The following is a 22,734-nucleotide window of genomic DNA, read 5'->3' as shown; positions in this document are numbered from 1 at the left end:
AATTCCAGCCAGCAACCAGTAGCAGTGTTGCACCTACCTGGGACAAAGCTGCTGGGGAGAGGGGCAGGCCACCACCTCTGCTGTTTGGGAGAGTCCTAACCAACAGGGGGTGAAAGCGATGCCCCAGCATAGCACAACTACTCTACAAAAACTGTGGCCAGACTACTTCTTTAAGTGAGTCCCTGATCCCGTTCCTCCTCACTGGGCAGAACCTCCCAAACAGAGCCTCCATCCACCCTACCAGTGTTCTCCATCTGTCAGATATTTGAAATCTCCCTGGAACAGAGCTCAGAATTTTATCAGATGGCAGGCTGCCAGCTTTGCTATTTGGGTGCCTTAGCTGTTCTAGCCTTTGGGCTCTGGAGAGTCCAAGCAGACTGGGGGCAGAAGTGGTACCCCAGCACAGCAAAGCTGCCCTATGAAACGTGGCCAGACTGCTTTTTGAAGCAGGTGCCTGATCTCCTTCCTCATCACTGGGTGGAGCATCCCAACTGGGGTCTCCAGCTAACCCCACCAGTGTTCACCAGCTGACAAAGGTTTCAGGACTCCCTGGAACAGAGCTCCCAGAGGGAGGGGTGGGCTGCCATCTTTGCTGTTTGTACGACTCAGCCATAACAGCCTTCTGGCTTCGGAGTTTCCAAGGCAACTGGGGGCTGACATGGAGCCCCAGCACATCACAGATGCTCTAAGAAAACGTGGCCAGACAATTGCGAGGAGTATCTTCGAGTTTTTCTCTGGATTCTCCAGTGATCTAATGTCTTTCGTTTTCTCTTGATTTTTTACATTTTTTATTTATTTATTCATTTATTTATTTATTTATTTATTTATTTTTTGAGACAGAGTCTCGCTCTGTCGCCCAGGCTGGAGTGCAGTGGCCGGATCTCAGCTCACTGCAAGCTCCGCCTCCCGGGTTCACGCCATTCTCCTGCCTCAGCCTCCTGAGTAGCTGGGACTACAGGCGCCCGCCACCTTGCCCGGCTAGTTTTTTGTATTTTTTTAGTAGAGACGGGGTTTCACCGGGTTAGACAGGATGGTCTCGATCTCCTGACCTCGTGATCCGCCCGTCTCGGCCTCCCAAAGTGTTGGGATTACAGGCTTGAGCCACCGCGCCCGGCCGATTTTTTACATTTTTTAATTTCAAAATTTTGCCTTCAAATGTGTGGGTATTTTTAATTGTTGATCAGACTTCTGTATGTGAACATGTATGACAGACGGATATTGTAAATGTCTCCATGAAGAATCCATCAGCAATACTCAAATTTTAGGCAATTCTGCAGGACATATGACTCAATTTTTAAATTAAATACATTGCAATAAAATAAATAAATCCATTGCAATAAAAATGAGATGGAAGTGAAACCTATACATTAAAGCATACATAAGAGGTATTAGCCAACCACAGTTGTGGATCTTCTTTGGATCCTGATTCAAATAAACATTTCAAAAACACATGCCATTTGTGAGAAAAGTTTAAATTTGGATCCTAAGTGGATATTTAATGATATTAAAGAATTATTATTTTAAAGCATGATAATCGTATTGCAGTTACGTTTATAAAAAGTATTAACTAAATGTGATGCGGTATCATGGAACACAAAAATAAAAATCTAGTGGAATCCAAAGTCTGGAGTTTAGGAGTGATGTATTAACGTTAGCTTCTCAGTTTTGACAACTGCATTATGGTAATATATATGACCATATATATATAATATAATATATATAATATATGGTAATTATTGTATAATATGGTAATATGATATATAATTTATATATATAACCATATATATTATATTAACAATGTAAGAAACCGAGTTAGTATACGGAAAATCTGTGTACTATTTGTCATCTTTTCTGTAAATCAAAAATTATTGCAAAATAAAAGTTTACTAAGAAAAGGAGGGTTTATCTCCATAAAGGCATATATTGAGACATTTATGGGTAACATTATATGTTTATAGAATTTTCCTCAAAATGATATGTGGGGCAGAGAAATAGGTGGGATTATAGATTAAACAAGATTGGTCATAAATTGTTATCTGTTGAAGCTGGGTTATGGTTGCATTTGAGTTCACTGTATTATTCTCTTTACTTCTGTGTATGTTTAAAGTGTTCTATAATAAAAATAAAATTTGAAGTTATATACGTGTTACTTTATATAACTTTAAGTTACATGCGTAATTATAGTTATACATTATATAACTATAATTATTTAAATCAATACAACCCTTTCCTAAAGGGAAATGTGCAAATTTCCAAAAGGGTTGTATTGATTTACATCCTTTACACTTCCCTTTAGAAAACAGCATCTACTGCCTGTGAATCTGGTAATGGCTCATTCACATCAACTTTCCATCTGAGAACAATTACAAGGGGGTTGAAACGGAGGACAGTTTAAGGATCCTAAGAGGCTACTTTGAAAAACCCTCTGCAAATAATTTGAAAAACTAGATTATGTGGGTATGTTTCTAGGAAAATAAAAGTTTTTAAAATTGGTCTCAGTAGGAACAGAAAATCTAAACAAACCAACTACCACAGAGGAAATAGAGAAAGTATCAGAAGAGCTTCTCTGGCATGAAAACAAGATGTTTTTACAGGGAAATTCTGTCAAACATTTAATGATTAGATTATTCCAACATTATTAAAAATATTCCAGAGTTTATAAAAGAAGAAAAACTTCCAGATTTGTTTCCTGATGTGTTTTAACATTAGCCAGGCAAATAACACAACAAAGAATTCACTAGTACTGTACATTAAATACATCATTTCCAAATGGGTATTATTGCAGATATGCAAATATATTAATAATTCAATATTAGAAAATGCATTAAGATAACACAGCATTTTAAAACAGCTAATGAAAAAATATATAATCAGCATATATACATGAATGGTTTTGATACACCCATTCATTCTGAAAACTGTCAATAAAAGAACAATGGATGGGGTTACAATAAAAAAGATAAGATAGATGGGAAACCTATACATTAACCTATATATTTTCATATATATTAATGATACCTATGTGTATATATACATACACAGATATGCATATATGTATATATGTATGTGTATGTATGTGTACATATATGTATATATGTTTGTATATACACACACACATGCACACACTCACATAATACGTATACATATACATATTTGTCCAACATCTTACTTACCATTGGGGGAAAAATCAGAAACTTTTTCACCAACATCAGGAACAAGATGAGAAGCCCACTATCTACACTACTATTTAACATTGTTTTTGATACTTAATTTAGGAATATGTTTTAAAATTTCCAGATGGATTATATTATTTTCTGGTTTGTTATTAATTTCTAATTATATTGCATTATGGTGAGAGAATTATGATGTATAATTTATATATATTTTTTAATTTATTGGGGGTTTTTTGGCTTCAGATATAGTCAGTTGTAGACAATGTCTACATTAGTTGAAAGTAAAGTGAACTCCTGTTAATGGAGTTCTAAGTGCTATATATAAATGAATTTCTACTCTATTCATAACATAGCTTAGGTCTTTTATGTTACTTAGTAAGTATAAGTGGTCTTGAACTCCTGACCTTAGGTGACCCGCCTGCCTCAGCCTCCCAAAGTGCTGGAATTACAGGCATGAGCCATCTCACCTGGCCTACAATTTAACCTTATTAATCAATTTTTCCTTTGGGATTTTGTTGTATGTATATTTTCAGTAGCAAAATTTTATATCAGAACACAATGGAGCAACTAATTTTAAAAACTCAAGAAATATGAATCAAGAATTTTATATTGAGTCAAAGGAAGCGGAAGAAAGTGAGGGGCTCTTTGCTAAGCATATTTCCTAATACCTAAGAAAAGGCAAATCCTGAAGTTGCTTGGGAAATATGCAGAGTCTATTTGCAAACAGCAGCTGAAACTAGAAGGGATTTTTGCACAGTCCACTTTGTGGGTAAGTTCAAGGAGCTTGTTTTAAGGTCAGAAATGAATAAAGCAGTCAGGGTCCTATTAACTCTCAAAACTAACCCGCTGAACTTTCTTCTGAATCTTTATCTTTTTCTTTGCTTCTTTTTAAAGTTTATTCTTCTCAAATTTTATTTTCCTTAAGAAGCATTATTCCATGTTTAATTAATCTTATAATCCTTTTAATATAGTCTTTATTTCTAAAATTACTTAATTACTTTCAGGGTATAATCACATCACCCTAAATTTGTGCAATTCACATTTACATTATTTTTATATATCTTATATTATTTTGTTAATTCCTTTTACCTTGTTTTGAAATCTTAGGTAACATATTTGTTTTGTGGATGTGCCTTTCTCTGAAAGCTTTTATTGCCTATACTGATACTATTCTGTTCATGTATTACATAAATTTATTATTCTATTATTATTATTATTATTGTTTTTTGAGACGGAGTCTCTCTGTGTCGCCCAGGCTGGAGTGCAGTGGCACCATCTCGGATCACTGCAACCTCCGAGTCCTGGGTTCACTCGATTCTCCTGCCTCAGCCTCCCAAGTAGCTGGGATTACAGGCATGTGCTCTCACACTCAGTTAATTTTAGTATTTTTAGTAGATATGGGGTTTTGCCATGGCTGGTCTCGATTCCCTGACCTCAGGTGATCCACTCACCTTGGCCTCCCAAAGTGCTAGGATTACAGGCGTAAGCCACTTCGCCTGGCCTCTGTTTATTAAATAATACATTTCTATAATACTCTCTCATGATAATCTGCTGTTTGTTTTTATGTGAAATTCATTTTCTTAAACTTGTAGGAAGGTGGTAGATTAGATTATCTTGCTTCATGGCTATAAAGTTCCCTTTCTTTGATTTTTGCAATGTATTCCAAAAAAAAAATGACCATATACTTACTATGATCTCCTGACTCTCTTCCCTGACTCTCTTCCCTGCTATATTAACTACCTGCTTCCTTTGTCTCTGGTGTCCCTGTTTTTCTGAATTGGGATACCACTCCCAGGGATTGCTCTTCAATCTAGGCTTTTGGACTGATTGATACATTATGGATGTATTTTTAAGTTATATCCAGCAAGATTTGCTAATAATGAACAGAAGAGAAATCTTAAACTACAAATGTAGGAATATACAGAAATAATTATTTGAGCAAAATGGAAAAACAGATTATAATTAAAAATAAAACACTACCATTTGGGAACTTCTTTAAAAAACTTACTAATCATTAGGTATAGGGTGTAAAAGAAAGAGAGGATTAATGAAGATGCCAAGGGATTTGTCCTGAGCAGTGGAAAGACCGTTTCCTTTAATGAGTGTGTGAGAGATGAACTGAAGAGCAAGTTAGAGTGGAGGAGGGGCAGGGATTGGAAGTGAACATTTAGGCATATAAATTTTGAACAATACATTAGACATAAAAGTGGAGATACCAAATTAAAAACTGATATGAAATTCAGAGAAGCTATCAAGGCTGAAGATATACCTATATTTGGGCAATGTAAATAAATGTATGGCTTTAAAATTATAATGCTAGATGAAATCACCAAGGGGATAAAAGGAATGTATGCTAATAAGAGATCCAAGGAGTAATCTTGAGTCACTCCAAATAAAGAAAACTAAGAAGGGGGGCTAGTGAAACAAGGGCAAATTGAGAGTAAGATGCCTTAGAATGCCTTAGAAGTTACTGGAAGAAAATGTTTCCAGGAGGAGGAAGTAATCACCACCTATGACAAATGCTACTGATACCTACATCAAATAAAATCTACTAGTCCATCTCACCAATGTACAGATGGAGAAACTGAACCCCCGAGAATGCAAGAAATCGTTTCAGCATCTCAGAGCTAAAGGCAGGCCTAGTGTTAGCGCTCATGTCACCTTAATCCTGATCTCAAGCTGCTGTTGTTTCTCATTAATCTTCAGTATTCAATCCACCAGCTTTCCATCCTAAGAAGTTTTGAATTAACAAGTTGATATATCCAAAACTATAAAATCTTTAGTCAATATGAATGATTATGTCTACTTTTAACACTGCTAATTTAAATCTACAGAGGGCTTTCATAAAAAGCCCTCCTTAAGAAGTAGAAAGATACTTACTAGATCATCTGAAATCTCATAACACCAGATAGCCAGAAGACCAGGGTGCAGTGGATTACAAAAAGCAATTCTAAAAATAAAAAGAGAAAACATTAATTAACCACGTTACATCTTTTTTTTTTTTTTTTTTTTTTTTTGAGCAGGGAGTATCATCTGGTGATACTGTCAAGATGGTGAAAGTAGGTGTTAGTGTCAGCTCTAACATAGTTACCAACCTACAGACACCAAGGAGATAGTGCTCCAACACAGATTTTGTAATTCCAACGTGAAAAATAAAAATTGGCCTGGCACAGTGGCTTATGCCTGTAATCCCAGCACTTTGGGAGGCCAAGATGAGCAGATCACTTGAGGTCAGGAATTTGAGACCAGTCTGGCCAACATGGTGAAACTCTATCTCTACTAAAAATACTAAAATCAGCAGGGTATGGTGGTACGTGCCTGTAATCCCAGCTACTGGGGAGGCTGAGGCAGAAGAACCATCTGAACCCGGGAGATGGAGATTGCAGTGAGCCGAGATTGTGCCACTGCACTCTAGCCTGGGTGAAAGAGCAAGACTACGTCTTAAAAAAAAAAAAAAAAAAAAAGGAAAAAAGAAAAATAACAAAGTTAGTGAAAACAATTACATCTATTGAAACCCTTCCCAACAGGGCTGGGATTAGTCAGTAATGTTTTACTAAAAAAAGACTTGAAAAATCTCTAGACCCATTTGAAATACTTCACTTTTCTGTTGATGTAATTAGCCTTTCTATTACATTTGAATTGGCCTTTACACAGCGATATATTTTTTTACCTTGTTTGTCTCATGCAATTTACATACCTCCCTGAGCTTCAGGGCATTTTTTTCTATTTTGGAAAAAATAAGGTTAATAATACAAAAAATGCAGAGACTATAACAGCAAAGACTTAGGTTAATATTTTTCCGTACTTACATACTTACGTCATATTTTAAAAATATAAGCCACTAAATATTCCTGATAAAAATTGTCTCTAGAATTCCTTCCTCAATCCCATTCTCCTACCTTAGCTTTTCCCTGGAGGAAACAACTGAATTTTATGTTTATCCTACCAATCCATACACACACACACACACACACACACATATATATAAAACGGTCACACATATTTTTAAATTACACAAATGCTTCCATACTATGTATATCTTCCTACAAATTACCTATTACTCCCAAATTAGATTTTAGAAATCTATCATTGTTGATGCATAGATCTAATTCATTATTTTTAACTGCTACATAACATCATACCTCAAAAATATACCAAACTTTCTCTGTCCATTTTCCTATTGATGGACATTTAAATCATATCCAATCTTTAACTAGTACATACTGCACTGCAGTGAACTTATGATGTGTACCTCTTTGCACTCAAATAGGAAAACTTCCACAGAAATCATATCTAGAAGTAGAATTGCTGGGTTTTAGTGTATGCACATATTTAGATTTTCTAGCTATTTCCAAATTGTCCTCTGCCAAAAAAATTGGCCTAATTTATGCACTTATTAGAAGTATATACTGGTTATTGACACATTTTATAGTTTTGCCAACATGAAAACTATAAAATAGTGTTTCACTGATGCTTATATTTTCCTTTTCCTAATTAATATACAGGTATAGCATATTTTCACATACTTATTCCACAATTTTCTCTATTATAAATTACCTATTTGTGTTTAGTGCCTATTTTTCTCCTGAATTGTTCATACTCTTCTTATTCACTTGTAGAATGTTGTCATATATTTTGGTTTCTAGTCCTATCTTCATTGCATATGTTGGAAATATCTTCTAATCTGTCATATGTCTTTCAACTTTTTCATGGTATCTTCTTTTTGTCATATTAATGTTTTAAATTTTGATGTAGTATCTTTTTAAAGAAATCTTTTAAAATAAACTCTCTTTACTCACAAGATAACTCTTTCATATAGATATTTTAAACATATTTCATCTTTTGTGGTTCACATTTAGATTTTAATGCATTTGGAATTTTTAAAAAAATATATGGTGGGTTTGAAACAGGGATTTAATTTAGGGTTTTGTTTTTCACTTCTCTGGTAACCAATTATCCAAAACCACCACATGTTAAATAGTCATTTGTTTCTCTACTAATCTCTAATACTAACTCTGATACACACCAACTTTCCTTATATGTGTTACTGATGAATTTTCTTTTAAAAGTATAAAACTGCGACATTAACATATTGATCTGCTTTATTATAGGGAATTCTTAAAAGGCCTGGGTGGGCCAAGAGTGAGAAACTGAAACACTTTCATGCAATCCTCTAGATGTGTCTTTTGGTATTTACCCTCTGGTTTCAAGATATCTGTCAAGTTAATAGAAAACTGCATTGTAAGATGATGAGAACCAATTTCAAGGTAGGTGGCAACAGGAGACGCCCCTTATACTGTGGAGAGGCCGGGGACACTCATTAAAGAGATGAACTATAATTAAGTTATAAACCAAACCAAGGTCACTCACCAGCAGTGCATCTTTGAACAAAGTACTTGATATTTCTGTCATCTATTAAACGGTCATAATAATGACTCTACTATAGGATGGTTATGAGAAATAAATGAGACGTGTGCAAAATGCTTATGATGGTACCCTACATATAACAACAGTTTGGTAAATGTCTGTTTTCCCCTAACAACGGAAGAATGCTTACTGTTGCATTTAACAATTAATTCTGTTCACTGAATTTCATAACTATCTCTCCATTATTTTGACCGTGTCCACTCCCCTACCTGCTGAGAAAGTTCTGACATGTAAAGATTTTAGGTAACCAAGGGGTGGACTTACCATCAAATGCTGTCCACAGAAGTATTCTTAGAACAGAAATGTGTCTCAATTAGCTTTTCCAAGCCAGGATTCACTCTTCACCCTCAGGAGGTACAGCAGGATGCTAGTCCTGTAATGGTTCTCACACTTTTGCGTCTATCAGAATCTCCTGAAGGGCTTGTTAAATACAAATTGCTGAACCCTGCCTCAGAGTTTCTGGTTCTGTAGGTCTAGGTTGAGATCTAGGAGTTTCCAGCTCAATAACAAGTCCCCAGGGGATGTTGGTGCTGCTGGTTGAGGAGACCACATTCTGAGAACCACTACTCTATAGTATCACTACATGTGTGTTATTGCTATTAAACACTTCCTTGCTAACGTTCTCTTTGAAAATGTGCTGCACTGGAGAAATTTAGTTACAATTCGCCATGCAATGACCATTCATACAAATCTAGAGAAGATTTTAGAAGAACATATTGTACTATAATTACGTTATTTGAAGTCAATTTGGGACACTGTTTGTAAAAAGTAGCTATTTAAAATAGCGGAGCAAATAAATTGTTGGGTTTCCAACTGGGCAGAAAATGTAAATTCCTGTAACACTACATTTGTTCAATTCATTTGTTAAGAGAAGCTACAGTGACAAATTCAATGTGCTGTATATTTTACTCACAGCGATCTCATTAATACTAAATCTTCAATGGAATCATACAAGCAAAACAACTGGATTAGAAGTAATGCCTGCTGGGACTAGTTTTAGATAATGGAAAACAAAAAGAGAATCTGCTTCTGGTAAAACGTAAAACACTGAGATCTAATCAGTCTAAGAGACAGCTTGGTCATAGTTGAAATAACATTGCACATATAATCAAAGAACTGTTTCTAATTGCTAAATATTTCACTAAATAGCCATACAAACTTGAACAAGCATCATAACCTGAAAACTCGAATTTTCAGTTTTCTTATCTGTAAAGTGGGAATTATAATGCCTAACTTATAAGATTTTTGTAAATAATATATATATATATAAATCCACTTCCTAAACAATACATACAAATCTGCTTCATAAACTATAAAATGCTATCAATATTTAAATATCATGTGTCAATCAACAATGTATTAAGGCACATAGCAAGTTACTAATACCTGAAACTTTCTCCTCCACAAAAATAACTGAAAGGGGCAAAGCTGACATCCCCAACTCTCCCAAGATTAGTGTTGGCAGATTCAACAAATGAAAATACAGAATGCACAAACACAAATTTCAGATGAACAACAAATAATTTTTAGTGTATTTCACGTGCAATAGTTGGGATATACATATAATGAACATTTTATTCACGATTTACCTCAAATTCAAATTTAACCCTATATCCTGTGATTTATCTGGTAACTCTATCCAAGAAACTTACATTCCTAGAAATGACTCAATATTTCCACTTTCCTTAAACCTTTAGACCCTTCTGCAACCCCTGGCCCCTAACTCTTGCAAGTGAACAAGTTCTTCTCCCACATCATGGAAAAAAATGTTCCTTAGCCTAGGCCAATACCCACAGCACTTATACCACCTCAATAGACACGTCTAATTTCCAGAGTTCTTCCTTTGCCCCTACTGTTACCATGAATCTTTCATTTTCAGCTGTCTCACATATGATGACATACTAAACTAATGTTGTTCCTCACAGCCATATTGTGAGACCTTCAGGCAGGTGTTACACTATGCTGATTGAAACTATAAAGAAGCTAAAACACTGAAAATTAAGTGACGTAGGCAATATGGGGCTGAGCAAGAACTAAGTGCCTTTTCTTGAATCTTTACCCAGACCTCATTCCCTTCTACACACATTGCCACTCCAACCCCTGATACCCTGATCACAGCCACCACCAGAAGGAAGGGGAAAAAAGGAGTTGTTATCTGGTCACACTGGAAGAAGTGAATTAAGAAGTCAATAGGCATTACTATGTATAAATGAGAACTAATTGAATGAAGAAATTGATGACACCTGATATAATGGCTGAAGGTAAAACAAAGCCATCCATTCTAGTTGCTGCATCCTGAAGATTCCAAGCTCCACTTGAGGGCATCCAAGCTTTTCCATGACTTATTAAGCATACCCAACTTATTCATATGGGATGTTCATCCATGCATGCAGAAGAAAAAACAACTAACAGCAGGGTTTTCAGTACTCAGCATAGTAAAAAGCTGTTACATTTGTGTTCCCAAAGCTTTTTTGGATGTTGTTGACTCAGTATGGAATTTTTAGTTACCCTTGTACATAAAAAAAAGAAACGAAAAAGCCCTATTTCAAGGTATGAAATAGGATTTCAAGCTATGGTGGAGTGTTCCACAGGGAAGTATCAAGTACATGCTGGATTTATTGTCATTGTCTTTAGTATTTTTTTTTTCTTTAAAATTTTAATTGTTATGAATATATAATAATTATACATACTTACGGAGTACATGTGATATTCATATAATTATCTCATGAAAGATACCTCCTCAAGCCTTAAGAGAACCAATATTGTCAATACCTCCTAAAGCTCTGTTTTTTCCTTTAATTTCTCTTAAGTTCTAATAAGACAAATATTCAAAGTCTAGTACATACCTGAATGAACAGCTGTGTAAAGAGCATACAAATCCTACAGAATAATGACCTTCCAGCTTACCTGCATATTGAAATAAGTTGTATCAGAGGCATTTAAACTAGAGCAACTCTATCTTGAGTAGGGGCTGAGTGAAATAATGCTGAGACTTGCTCAGCTGCATTCCCAGTAGGTTACACTTTCTTCTCTCTTTTTTTTTTATTATTTATTATTATTATTTTTTTTGAGACAGAGTTTCACTCTTGTTTCCCAGGCTGGAGTGCAATGGCGCGATCTCAACTCACTGCAACCTCCATCTCCCAGGTTCAAGCGATTCTCCTGCCTCAGCCTCCCGAGTAGCTAGGATTACAGGCGCCTGCCACCATGCCCAGCTAATTTTTTGTATCTTTAGTAGAAATGGGGTTTCACTAAGTTGGCCAGGCTGGTCTTGAACTCCTGACCTCAGGCAATCCACCCACCTTGGCCTCCCAAAGTGCTAGGGTTACAGGTGTGAGCTACTGCACCCATCCCTACACATTCATAGTCACAGGACAAGATAGGAGGTTGGCACAAAATACAGGTCACAAAGACCCAGTTGATAAAACAGGAATCAATAAAGAAGCTGGCCAAAACCCAGCAAAATCAACGTGGTGATGAAAGTGACCTTTAGTTGTCCTTACTGCTCATTGTATGTTAATTATAATCATTAGCATGATAAAAGGCACTCCCACCAGTGCCATGACAGCTTGCAAATGCCATGGCAACGTTCAGAAGTTACCCTATATGGTCTAAAAGGGGGAGGAACCCTCAGTTCAGGGAATTGCCTGCCCCTTTCCCAGAAAACTCATGAATAATTCACCCCGTTTAGCATATAATCAAGAAATAACTATAAGTATACTCCGTCAAACAGCCCATGCTGTGGGCCTGCCTATGGAGTAGCTACTCTGTATTCCTTTACTTTCTTAAGAAACTTGCTTTCACTTTACTCTGTGGACTCACCGTGAATTCTTTGTGAGGCCCAAGAGCCCTCTCTCTTAGGCTGTGGATTGGACCCCTTTCCAGTAATAGTTGGGGAGCTTTAAGACTGTTCAACCTCACCTCCTCCACCCAACCCCTTTTAGGTGGGATGTAGTCTGGTCGTGAACATACTTATGTAAAAGCTCCCTGTGTCATTAAAATATGCAAACAAGTTTGAGAACCATTAATTTAAGAAATGTTGGCCGCAAATTAGAAATAATTGAGAAAGCTTTTAAAACTCCTCAATGTCCAAGATAGATTTCAAACAAATTAATTAAAAATATCTGAGGGTGGGACCCAAGCATAGAATTTAAAGCTCTCTAGGTAATTCTGATGGGAAGCGAGGGTTGAGAATCACTGTTTTGGCTTTAGTGCCTTTTCATGCGATTTTCTTTGCACTTAAGATCAGAGGAGAACAGAGGACAACTATTTGTTGACCTTTTTAACTCATTTTCGACTGAACACAGTGAATTCTGATTCACATGGAGTGCTCAGAAAGTATTTCATGCATGACTGTATTTGAAGATCTTGCCATATTGAGGGTACAGGAAGTTTAATATATAAATATACTATCCTGAAATCATGACTGATAAAATATCATATATTATGTGTGTGTGTGTATATATATATATATATACACATATATATACATATATGTTTTTACATATCATGTATACTATATGTATTGGTAGATACTAATAACATTAGTTATAAGTTTATGATATCAACGTAATGCATTTATTCTGAAACTCTAAATTTTACTTTTCATACTGCTAAGGATTAAATAGGGGTGCTCATATTTACCTTCTATCTTTTCACCTAGCAGTCAGTGATCCTCTACTTTGGTCATTAATCTAGAATTGTCAGATTTAGCAGCAAAAGAAACAGAAAAGACTCTCAATTATATTTTAAGTTCAAATGAACAACAAATAATTATTAGTGTAAATATGCTCTGTGAAATATTTGGGGCATATTTATACTCAAAAAACACAAAATGAAAACTAATACAAAACCAGCTATTGTTTCTTTGAAATTCAAATGTAACTGGACATACTATATTTTATCCTGCAACTTGAAACTGCTGCCCATGCAAATGTCTTTAAACTAAAAAGCAGAAAAGTAAAAATAATAATAAACATTAAATAATGGTTACATTACTGATTAGATGTTATATTTTTTCTTTTTCTCTTATATCCTTAGATGTTATCTTTTAACATTCGTCTTACAGTTTATAATAAGAATTTTATTTATGGACTTATATTTTAAATTCAATGTCTAATGATTTTATAATCACATTGAGCACAAAGCTTCTAGTTTAGGACATAAGGTTCCACATTCAAGAAACACACTGAAGAACAATATGAAAGCATATCAAAGTATAAATCTCACAGGCAAAGGTAAATATATGATCAAATAATACAGAACAATATAACATTACAATAGTGGTATGCATATTATCAATAACCCTAACATAATAATTTTAAAAACATTAAGAATAACTGTAACCGCAAAAAATTAGTAATAGATTCACACTTCTTTCAATGTACTTGATACATATATGTTGAAATATAGTTCTTATTTTAAAATGTCATTGATATGGGCAAACCAAAAATATAAGATACTACTTTAATAACTTGCTAAATATAAAGAGGACTTACTAATACATTTAAGAAAAGAGGTTAGGCAAACCACTTGTTCTTGAAATGTTTCCAATTCTATAACAGCGACTACATGAGAATACGGATATCTGCCCCAGCATTAACTACATCAGTGTTTGGGTCTTTCGACTGGCAAAGTCAGTATCACAGGAGAACTTGTTAGAAATGCAAATTCTTAGGCGTCCACCTAGACATACTAAATCAGAAATTCTGACCCAGATGAGGGTGCTTTAAAAAGAGGATTCTGTTGTATATTAAAATTTGAGAACAAAGGTTTTAATCCTGCCTCTGTCATCACCAAGCTGAGTTATTTACACAAATCACATCCTTATGGAATTTCAAGTCCATCATGTCTAAAAGAAGATAGATGTTATTTATCTTGCAGACAGCATAGAGATGATGAACATGAAAGCATTTTGTAAACCAAAAATACCATGGAAACATGAGCAACCTATTATCTATAGCATGTGGAAACATTTTTAAGTTTTTTAAAACCCGTAATAGCATGTATTCAATGTGTGATAAAGTAAGTATGCATGTTTGTTCTTATCGTTATTTTGGAACTTTTTAATTATCAAATAATAGATAATGAAAGAAAAACATACTCAAGATTAAAATGACCTTGGGACCTCAGTTGTTGATTTTAATTGCTCAAAGCATCCAATTTAATTGTAAATGTTTTACCCAGGCTTATATTACATATTACCGTTTCAAATAGAACAACTGCAATGAGGACTTTTCCTATATATGAATGTTTAATGGGAGAGCCTATAGAGGAGATCAGGTTTACTGGATTCAAAGGCTGACTCTGCTGGTTCCCTCACTATGAGTTTAGGCAATTACCTGCCCCTCTGTGTATGCCGAAGGGTTTTACGAATTGAGCTCTGTGAATTTTTTAAGTTCTAAATACTATTATGGGCATATTTGAACATCTTTTAAAAACATTTTATGAATACAAAGTAGTTGTGCATATTTATGGGGTACATGTGAAATTTTGATATAAGCATAAATGTGTAATGATCAAATCTGGGTAACTGGATATTCATCACTTCAAACATTTATCATATCATTGCGTTGGACCTCTTCCATTTACAGCACCTCAGAGAAAATTATTCTGTTCCCATTCATATTATATTAAACTTTTAAGGATTCTAAGATATCTTTCTTAGAAACTGCAGGGGATTGTTACAGAAAAACGAATCTCTAAATGCATTTATGTATCTTATTTTTTTTTCATTTTCAGTTTATTCAGATCAAACATTTTATCTGACCAAACTTATAAGACAAAGACTTAGAAAAACGAGCTCTGAGCTCAGCACACTGCAGCTGTGTCTCTGCTTCCTGAAACTTAATCTCTACTCCAGGGAGACAAAAGATTCCATTTAGTAAGTGCATTTTATTGCCACTTACAGGAAAAACTCTAAAATATTATTTAGCTCTTAGAGATAAGGATGAATGATTTAAGTAGAAAACCTCAACATCAGAAGTAAACCTTTTGCAATATATAATCAAAAATCAATACTTTGAGCAAAACATATCGGCTCTGAACATGTAAAGCGATAAGAAAGAAAAAATATTAATTAATGCATATGCATATATCCAGAATATTTTATTGACTAATAGAGGAGTATCCACTTGTTGCTCCAAAACCTTCAAGAGTCCTTGGTCTTTAGAAAAATGCAATATGATGTTGATATCTATATTTCAACACTTTTAAAGCACTATTGTAGGAAGGTGCATATAGTAAATTTTCTCATTAGAGAACCATTTTTTTGACCATGTGCTGTAGTTCATTGTAAACTTAAATAGGAATTATTATTAGCCTAGGTCTACAGAATGCCATTCAGACAAAGAAATTTATATATAAACATATATATACGCACACATATGTACATCATCACCATTATGCAAATGGACTTTCTATATTATGTTTTCACTTTTATTTAACACTTATATCCACATTTTCTTCTAAAAATTATCCTAACTAGACAAACAGGCAATATATGTTTATTGTGTCAACCGTGTGCTTAGTTCTAGGCTATGCTCCTGTGTATGTAGGCCACATTTTTTAAATTCATTCATTCACTAATGAACACTTAGGTGGATTTCATATCTTGGCTGTTGTGAATAGTGCTGCAATAAACATGCAAGTACCGATATCTCTTTGACATACTGATTTCCTTTCTTTTTAAATATATACCCAGTAGTGAGATTGCTGGATCATATGGTAGTCCTATTTTAAGTTTTTTCAGAAATCTCCATACTCTTCTCCATAGAGGTGTGCCAATTTACATTCCCACCAACAGTGTGTAAAAGTTCCCTTTTCTCTGCATCCTTGCCAGCATCTGTTACTTTTTGTGTTTTTGATAATAGTCATTCTGGCTTCTCACAGAAAAAGAATACATTGACTGATGTTAGTCAAAAGGCTCCCTATCTGGTTAAAATTCCCATTGTAAATTAATTTTTCTATGGTTAAAAAAGTCTATTCAAATATAGAAATTTTAATTATGATTGGCTGTGTTTGTGAAAAACTTTCTCTTAGAGTCTCTAGGCTATGAACAAGTCATTTGGAGCTTTCCCCAAAAATATTACTTTCTACAACTGAAAAACCTATGGCCATCATATGAATTTTTGTTTTTTGAGGCCTCATGTCTGTTTTTAGTAGATTTTGGTAAAATAAACAGAATTTAAGATTTTCCATTTTAACAATTTTTAGTGTACAATTGAGTGGAATTTTAACTATATGCACAATGATATATAATCACTACCATTATTTATTTCCAAAACTTTTTCATCACCCTAAACAAACTATGTAATAATGAAGCAATAACTTACCACTTCTCCCTTCCTCCAGCCTCTGATAACCTCTAATCTACTTCGTTTTTATGAATGTGTCTATTCTATGTGTGAAATGTTTTTGCAATCAGAGTTATCTGAGGATTTTTTACAGATAAAGATGGAAACAGACTGCTTGATACAGCTCTGGATACTAATTACACATGGTTGCTGTTCGACCAACACTTTCAACTGAATGTGGATATTAATACTATCATATCACTAGAATAACAAATTCAGACTCAATATAATACAAGTAACAAAGAACAATTAAATATATCAAGTGTAATGGAATCAAGAAAAATGAGGGTTTGGAAATTCACGTGGAACTAGATTTCACCTGGCTCTGCAATTTACTGGTTGTGTATACATGAACAAATTATTTAACCTCTCTGAATGTCTCTTTCATTATCTGCATAATGAATGAAGTTGCTGATGACTGTAAAAGAGAAAATAACCAAAGTGATCTTCATGAATCAATTAGTCTATTAAGTAAGGCAGATAAGTCAGTGATAAGCTTGGTCATCCAAATCTTTCTCAATCAGGTCCAATATTGCATAGCCTTACTTGCCATTCATTCTCTTTCAAAATGCTCAGAAATTTTAGACCCAGGAGAAGGTCAGGTACAGTTTCTAGGAATCCCCTTATTCCATTCTCCCTGTAAAATGTATTTGACACAAACACTGAGAGTGGGATGCAGGAAAACTGGCGTCTCATTTTGTTTTATCTCTGTCTTTATTTTGTGACCTTGTCCAAGTCAACCACTTTCTTTATAAAATGACCACACTGTACCACAACTGTATTCAAATTATTATATAAAATAATAAAATAAAATACATTGTGAAAAAAGGTTATTTTGAAGACCAAAATAAGATATATTACGTAACTGATGCAAAACTCTAGATATATGAAGAGTTTGGTTTATAAAACAAATTTTTAAGAAAATATAGTTTATGTTAAAGGGGTGAGAGGAGATAAAGAAAAATTTTGTAAGTTTCAAGTTTATCTTTACATTGCATTTTATTTCATTTTACAAATGCACTTGTTAATAAAAAAAAATCGCATCCAGAAAACCCCAAAATATCATAGAAGTTGGTAAGATAACTTGTGTTTGTGCAATGGCAACAATAGGTAGATTCTGAGCAGTGATGTGCTGGAGCCAGCTTGCATAGTCATGTGAGAACAGACTGTGCAAATCTTTTCCCAATTCCACATTCAGTGACATCATGCAGTTAGCTTGAAATTATTCATGGTGAAGTATTCACACCAAGGAAATTGGAAAATTATAGAAATCACGATTTTTATTTCCAGAGCGTCATCAGCTATCATTAGTTCTTGACCACAGTTTCTCACACTATGGCTATGGGAAGAAATGTGGAGATACACATCCTTACTGGGATTGAGACAGTAGGCAAAGCTTTCTTTAAAATCTGGGAACACTTTTGCTAGTGGTAGTGCTTCTCACTTTAATGTGCATAAAAATAACCAGAAGATTCATTGAAATGAAATTCCTCATTCGATAAATCTACATTGGGACCTGGGATTATTTGTACTGTCCCCAGTGACACCTATGCTGGCCTAAGTATCACGTGAGTAGCAAGAAGCTATAGTACATCTAATTAATTTCCTTCAGCGGAATAAGGCCCTCTTGGAGCGGGCGGGGGAGGCTGCTTTTTTTAAAAAAAAAAATTCTTTAGTTATTGGTGGTGAAACCAAGCTCTTGAAAACGTCGACATAAATGATTTGTAGTCATTGTTTTAGGAGTAGAATAGTACCAAAGCATATTCTATTTCTTCAACAAAATAGGCAACAATTTATTCTCCCTAAATAATAAGCTAATTATTCTACTAAAAATTAAAGAGAAATTTTATACTACTGTTCTACTGCCTGTTAAGGTCACCTCGACCAGACTGTTCCCTTCCCCTCCCACAGGCCTTACAATAGAGTCACTTCCACTTTCCGCACAGCTACCCCAGGGCAAAAGACACACACCCCCCACCCCAGCCACTTCACGGATCCTGTTTGTCCAGACAGTTACAGGATAGAGTTAACATGTCTGTTAACCTCTCATAACAAAGCTGGCAAAAAACCATCTCCAGGAGGCGGTCAGGACACCTACACCTCTGACTCAGCTCCCCAACCCCGACCCAGTCCTCCTGCACCCCCGACTCAGCTCCCCCACCCTGACCCAGTTCTGGCCCTATAAAACCCTGCTATAGTCTGTAAGCGGTGCTGCCTCCTCTAATTGTGGTGAGGCAGCCAAGCAGCTCAATAAAGCTTGCTTGCCTGACTTTGGGTCTCCTCATCCTTTCTCTTGGCTGACCTTACACTACCCACTCTCAAAACTCACCAGTATCACAGAACGAGCAAAGTAGACTGTGTAGTGTGTTTTGTTCTGGGGGTGGGAAGTGGATGTGTCTTCAAAGGCAAAATAAAATGACCACAACCATAATACAAAATTTTTGAGACATGTCTACAAAACACTATGAAACATAAAACAAAATAAGGCAGAAGACTCAAAGTACACACTTTACACCTCAAGAAGTACTCAGTTGCTTCAAAATAACTACTACTATGTTTAGTATTGAATTCAACAACACTTTTGAGGAATGGGCAGACAACCAGAGAAGGAGAGAATACCCGTGCAGAAACCCAGCTTGGCACTACAGAGTGGTCCGAGAGATGGCGTTGAAGAAGAAACCATACTAATACAACCTGTTTATCTATTATCTAACCTTATATCCAGCTGGAACTGTCAGAGGTGAAATGGAATAAATGTGTTTCCCCTCTGTCGTTTATTCCACTTCACCTCTGTGAATGATCAACAACTTGAATGCCAATAACTAAGAGAAGACATGCCACCAGGTGAAAAGGACAGACATTTGTTTTGAAAATTTGCCCCAGAAAATAAACGCAAATTAAAGATACTGACATCCTCATATCATTATTTTTTCCCAACCCCAAAATACGGCTGGCATTATTAAAAGATGAGTAATTATCTCAAAACAGAAAATATTAAATTATCAAAATAAATTTCAAACATTACTTTAATTAAAAAAAAAATAAAGGAACAAAAGGTCAATTAACAGCACGTATCACAAGAATTCTCCAAGGAGTTAAAAAACAGATAATTATTTCTCCATAGTCTCAAAAAATTACAAATGGCATGAGTTGGATGGCATGAAGGAGAGCTACGATAAAACAGAGGTTCAAAACATAGATTACATGGTGATAGAGGGAGATAAAAGCTAACAGAACTCAGAAAATAAGTGGAAAAGAGAAAATTAAACAGTACAGATATAAGATCATATTAGAAGCAACAAAATTACACATAAGCATTACTGAAAACTGTAAGGCCTGATGGAAAGGCATGAAGAAATTACACAAAATAAAGCAAAAGAAGGAAAAGATATTAAAATATTAAAAGCAATACCTGAAACCTTGACAAAAGATGTTCAACTCACACAGAACTGCTGTTCCAGAAGAATGAAGCAAAATACATGAAGGTTAAGTCTTTAATATAGGGATAAAAAGAGATATTGTATCTCTGAAAAAAAGAAAAAAAGGTACAGAACATTCAGCATGTGGACCTATCTGGAAAAAGTTGCTGAATTTCAAGGATAAATAAAGATACATGTGGGGAGTCAGGAAGAAAGAACAAGTCTTTTACAAAAAGGGTTCTATTCTCTACTTGCCAGGACAGATTAACTGAGGCTAAGGTTCCTCTCCTGTTCCAAAAAAGAAACAAAATAGAAACAAAAACTGAAAACTAGAAAACTGTATAAAATATAAGAAATAATTGTTTGCAGACAATGGGCAACAAACAGTTCAGTACTGTGATCCACCAAATAAAGAAAATTAAGTGGAGCACTAAGACCACTATAGTATACCTGGAGGCATTTCTGGACCACGGAACAGGCAGGGAGCAAAGAAACGTGTACAGTGGTCTTGCTGAGTTAAGAAAGCAAGTATCAGAGTTTGGGAAAGATGAAGCATGTAGAAATAATAAAGCAGACAACCACAGAGACAGGAGATATGCAGAAGAGGAACTGCAGATTTCCTCAGAGGGATCCCCTTGAGTTTTTGGTTGAATATTACACTGTACCTGTGTTGCATGAAACTTTAAGATAATAGATAACAAATTCTGGAGATTGATAAATTTAACAACTTCTCGAGTTTACAAAAGACATGAACACTTCTGAATTCTAACCTGCCAGAATGGAGAGATTATGATAAACACTCACAGCATTAAGTAGAAGCCCCAGAAGGATTGTGCTTTGAATAGATGTAGAATAGCCCTAGAGTAAAGTTAACTCCAAATATAGTGTAAGAAAGCCTGCACAGCAATCTCTGACACATCGAGCAAGTTTTCAACTACAAATTACTGTCCTAAATAAACACGTTAACATCAACACTCCTTTAGGAAGACATCAAAACCCAGACACACAACAATGCAAAATGGCAAAGTCTAGTAACAAGAACAACTTTCTACGCATGCTGAGAAGCAAAAAAACAAAAACAAAAACAAAAAACCATGAAGACAATCCACACAGAAATTAAAAACATAATGAAAACACCAGAAAAATTAATTGAAACACTTACAACAAACTGTAAGTATTTCGAGAAAAGCACAAATATAGCAAGTCAAGAAATATATTAATATAAACAAAACTGAATTTCTAGAGCCCAATAAATATAATTCTTGAAATGAAAATCTCATAGAATGGACTTAAAACAACAGACTGCACAACAACAACAACAAAAAAAGTAACAATATGGTGGCAATAAAAACTATTGAATGTAAACTACAGATTGAAAAAATGTTAATACTATGAAAATATCAACAATGTATAGAAAAATATGCATTTCTAACATATGCATAATTGTAGATCGCGATCTAACTAAGGGTTAGAGTCAGAAAATTTATTAAAGAAGTCAAGGCTGGGACGTTAGCAAAAATAGTAGAATCAGAACCTAGCAAAATGTTCTTTTCCATAAAATGAGTAAGAAAAGTTCCAAAAAAATAATGTCAGAATAAACATTTCCCAAACTCTGGAAACTAATAAAAGATTTGCAGCAATCTGGGGAGCATTTATTAAAGAAACATTTCTGAAACTCTGTAAGACTACTCCTTCACAAAAACAATATAGACACTGGCCAAAAAAACTGATAAAAAAGCGGACAAATTCAATTGTGAATAAATCTGGAAATTAACCAAAGGCTTGCAAAAATCTGAGGAACATTCTTCAAGAAACATAGTATAATATTGGTAAGATAAGCAATCTTTAGCATTTATACTTGCTCTATTCCCACAGCACTTATCTCAGCTGTATGGTAGCCTTGAAAAGATCTCTATGAGAACTAGCAGTCTTTGTGGGAACCAGCAGTCTCGAGGCTGCAAGAAGGAACTGAATGCACTTGGAGCTGTAAGATAGCCCTGTTCTCAGATAATTTTTATTATTTGACATGTCTGTCAGCTCCCTAAATAACTCAATTTTCAGGATATATTCTTATTTGGCCTGTTTTAGAGCTCACTCAGTGCAAATAATAGTGACCTTAAGGTGTTAAAAATATCTATATTAATTGTTTGGCATTGCAAGGAGCTAGGATGTCTATTCACGTTAGAGCTAACAAAAGACTGACAAAAACAAATAAAAGTAAAAATTGCAGAATGAGGTTGCATATGAGGTCACTGAAAAGCTCCAGTATATTACTGGGAATTTCGAAGGCCATGTACATGTGCAGAGCCATGTAAATCCCCAGAAAAGACATGAAAAAAGCTGAGTCATTTACCTGTGGCT

General features: G+C 34.9%; 1 long non-coding RNA gene across 1 annotated transcript in view; it reads right to left on the bottom strand.

Annotated features, from left to right (window-relative positions):
• Positions 1-20,403, bottom strand: part of LOC105485072 (uncharacterized) — a 65,930-nt gene extending 45,527 nt beyond the window's left edge. Inside the window, exons 1-2 of the long non-coding RNA XR_989332.2 lie at positions 20,367-20,403; positions 6,054-6,123 (exon numbers count right to left, since the gene is read on the bottom strand). This is a non-coding gene — a long non-coding RNA (uncharacterized lncRNA). The remainder of the gene's footprint in view (positions 1-6,053; positions 6,124-20,366) is intronic.
• Between the last annotated feature and the right edge of the window lie 2,331 nt (positions 20,404-22,734).

This window comes from Macaca nemestrina, chromosome X, assembly GCF_043159975.1.
Source record: "Macaca nemestrina isolate mMacNem1 chromosome X, mMacNem.hap1, whole genome shotgun sequence".
Classification (NCBI taxonomy): Eukaryota; Metazoa; Chordata; class Mammalia; order Primates; family Cercopithecidae; genus Macaca; species Macaca nemestrina.
Note: the sequence above shows the minus strand (reverse complement) of the source record. Positions and strands in the feature narration are given on the sequence as shown.